At 44.5% G+C, this 3,385-nt stretch overlaps 1 long non-coding RNA gene across 2 annotated transcripts in view; it reads right to left on the bottom strand.

Moving 5' to 3' along the window:
- The window catches only part of LOC139052163 (uncharacterized), a 63,688-nt gene that overhangs the window by 29,267 nt on the left and 31,036 nt on the right, over nucleotides 1-3,385 (bottom strand). The window lies entirely within an intron of this gene.

Genomic DNA, 3,385 nt, shown 5'->3' with positions numbered 1-3,385 from the left:
TAACAAAAATACGTACGAAATGGCGACGGAAAAACGCAAACACGACGCAAACGAAAGAGATGGTATCAGTGTTTCCTGCTCACTTTTTAGATATGGCTGTGTTTGGCTTAAAATTATTTTTTTTAAAAACTCATAACAAAAGCTTGAAACAAAACTTTAATAAATGTTTGCGGCCCTCTGAGCCACACACTATTGCCTAATAATATAAAATGTATTTTTTAGACCTACCTCTTGGATACGCTGATCTAACGTTTCACTGTTGAGTCATTGAGCGTCGAGGCAGTTGACCGTCTGGCAACGCTTTAGGTTTTCTAGCCAGCGGGTGCACTACTACGTGATTGTATGACTACTCCGCTGTACTCCGCATTCACTGTTCGCATGTTTTACTTGGGTGTTGCGCTCTATATTTTATCGTAAAGTAATCGTGCAAGGCCCAGCGCCGTTCACGAATAATGTCGCCGAGAAGACAATTCGGAAATTACTTATGGGACCCGTCCATCGACGTGCCCATACGCTCAAAATAGGTTCAAAAACGTTCATCAGTCGGCGCTTCGTCTGCCGCGTTGGACAGTGAACTGGGTTCTACTGATGCAAGTGAACAGAATTTCTGCGAAAACGAAGCAGACGCTGACGCAGGCCACATCGCACCATTCCCTTCAATTGACGCTGCAACTGAAGACTGTCATCCATTGGAAAGCACGCATGAAACCTTGTCTACCTCGTCGTCTGAGAGCAGCGAATCGGAATGTGACGCCGATTGCGCTGACGTGTATCCTGACCCCGGCGAGCAGCATTTTCCGAGAGGCTGGAAGGATGACTTGGTAAGCGTTGTGGTGTCAGGCGTAATTTCCAGATATTATTTTGTTGCTGTGACGTCTTGTTTTGCCCCGCTGTAACGCCTGCCGCAGGTTATCTCCTGAAGCTTATGCAGCGTAGTGACCGAGTCATATAGTGAAGATATTGACGTGATGGAATGAAGTAGGGAGCGTACCGATGCGATCATTGCTCGCAGCAGTTATTTCTCCCAATTAATGAGAAAACCGCGCTGTTAAATTCATGTTACTGATGTAAACACTGTTTACATAAGTAAACTGTGTTTACTGATGGTAAAGCATTAGTAAACCGGTGCTGGTAAAGTGGAGCTGAGGCAGGAACAGAGCACCGCAGAGCCTTAGAATACGTAATGTGCTGATGGAATTTCCTAGGGTTTTCCTTTAACGTTCAGGCGTTATCTTGGCGCCTGTTCTAGCATATATACATAATGCGTGCGTGCGTGCGTTCGTGTGTGTGTGTGTGTGAGTGTGTGTGTGTGTGTGTGTGTGTGTGTGTGTTTGTGTGTGTGTGTGTAATTTTGTCGTGTTGTGGCCAAAGCCTGCTTTTTTGGTGTTGTTTGCAAATGAAGCCCTCAAATCTTCCTTGAACATCTGTCGTTATTTAATAGTACTCCAAAAGTACATGTTAAAAATATCTGCTGTCCCGAAGCACACATTTCATAGCAAGGCAGTGCTTAGTCTCACTGTGCTGCATGTACCATGGCTGCTTTAAAGAGGTTTCTTTGGTGGCCATCTGGTGTTCACCATGCACAGTTGGCATCTGCATTATTTCGAAGCAGGTTCACAAAGTAAAAGGGGTAGCTTAAAATGGTGCATTAAAGTTAGTTGCCAGGTTAAGTAACATGTTAGCCAGTATAAACTCAGTGCCACAAGATAACTCATGAAGCCCTTGTCATGGCAGGACTTTCTGTCCAATTTACTGTGCAGGTAACAAAACAGGCATCTACAAGTGTATGATTGTAATGTTGTACTTTTTCTAACACCACCATTGTTTGCTACCATTCCTCTCTGCTTAGGATGAAGACCTGTTTCCTGGAGCCAAGCTTACGAAAGCCGAAAGCCTCTTAATGGTCATGGCCCACAGCTTGCGCCATGGCTGCTCAAAAGAAGCCACCGATAGCTTAGTGCAGCTTCTCAGAGCTCACTTGCCAGAAGGTGTCGCGTACCCAACATCAAAGTATACTTCTTTTATGACACTTTGCCGGCTCCGAAAAGCAGTATGCTAAGCACTTATACTGTAGTGTGTGCTCTGGGTATATTGGTGAACTACCAGAATTACCAGGAAATGATGTGGTTGGCAGTCAGTGCAATGTCAACTATGCGAGTGGCAGCTTACTGAAAAGCTCATCATTTTTTCTTGTAATGGTTCTGAAGGGCCAAATTACAGATGTGTTAGAATCAGGAAAGCTGCAATGCAGTAGAACAGGCACTTCCTTTGATGTGTGTGACATCACAAAAAGCTATCAGTACAAGTTGCCTGTGACTTTGAATGACATTACATTGACATTGAATACTGACGGTGTGCCCCTTTTCGAAAGTTCTGATGCGAGCATGTGGTCTCTTCTTTTGATGATTAGTGAACTGCCATGCAAAGAATGTGCACAGACTCTTTTGTTGTCTGGGCTGTGGTTTGGCACAGGGAGGCCATCAATGAACTCTTTTTTGATACAGTTTGTGAAAAGAATGAATGAAATATCATCCACTGGAGTTGTTTGGAGGGACAGCAGGGGTGTATCGCACACGTCAAAACATTTCCTGGTCCCCGTACAGTAGACAGCGTTTCCAAATGTGAACTAACTAGTATGACACAATTCAACAGTGCTTATGGTTGTGCATCGTGTGAGGACTCTGGGCAGGTTGTTTCAAAAGGAAATGGGTTTTGTCGTGTGTGTCTGCCAAGTGCTTCTGCAAACAAGCTCAGAACACGAGCCATTTTTGTGCCATGCACAAAAGGCCGTGCAGGCCCCTAGTTGTGGCATCAAAGTAGCAAGTGTGCTGACACTTCTTTCATTTTTTTTTCATTTAGTGAGGCCTTTGTAGTACACTACGTGCATGCCGTTTGTTCTGGTTTTGTTCGGGCAACAATGTTTATGTGGCTGAAGTCCAGACAGTGCCACCGATTTCATCTATGCCGACATCTTCCTGATGCAGACAAATGTCTTCTGAGCCTCGCCCCCATATGGGAGCTCACGAGGCTGCCAAGGTCTTTAAAGGACATAAAGGAGTGGAAAGCTGCCGGTTGGAGGAATCAGCTGCTGTTTTGTTCCCCAGTCACATTAATAGGACGCATTCTAGAAAGACAGTACAACCATTAGTTGAAATTTTTTGTGATCATGCATTACCTTCTTGACCCTTGCATCTGCATTCAGGAGCTTGCTACAGTTAGGAGAAAGATGAAGAAGTTTCTTCTTGAGTACCAGGAATTGTACGGTATCAAGTACGTGACATATAATGCTCTCCTCTTTTGCATGTTGTCGACAGTGCCGTAAACTGGGGTCCTTTCTGGAGTCACCCTCTTTTTCCATTTGAATTTATGAATGGTACACTTAGAC

This window comes from Dermacentor albipictus, unplaced genomic scaffold (assembly GCF_038994185.2).
Source record: "Dermacentor albipictus isolate Rhodes 1998 colony unplaced genomic scaffold, USDA_Dalb.pri_finalv2 scaffold_19, whole genome shotgun sequence".
Classification (NCBI taxonomy): Eukaryota; Metazoa; Arthropoda; class Arachnida; order Ixodida; family Ixodidae; genus Dermacentor; species Dermacentor albipictus.
This window is presented reverse-complemented; position numbering and strand designations above follow the sequence as displayed.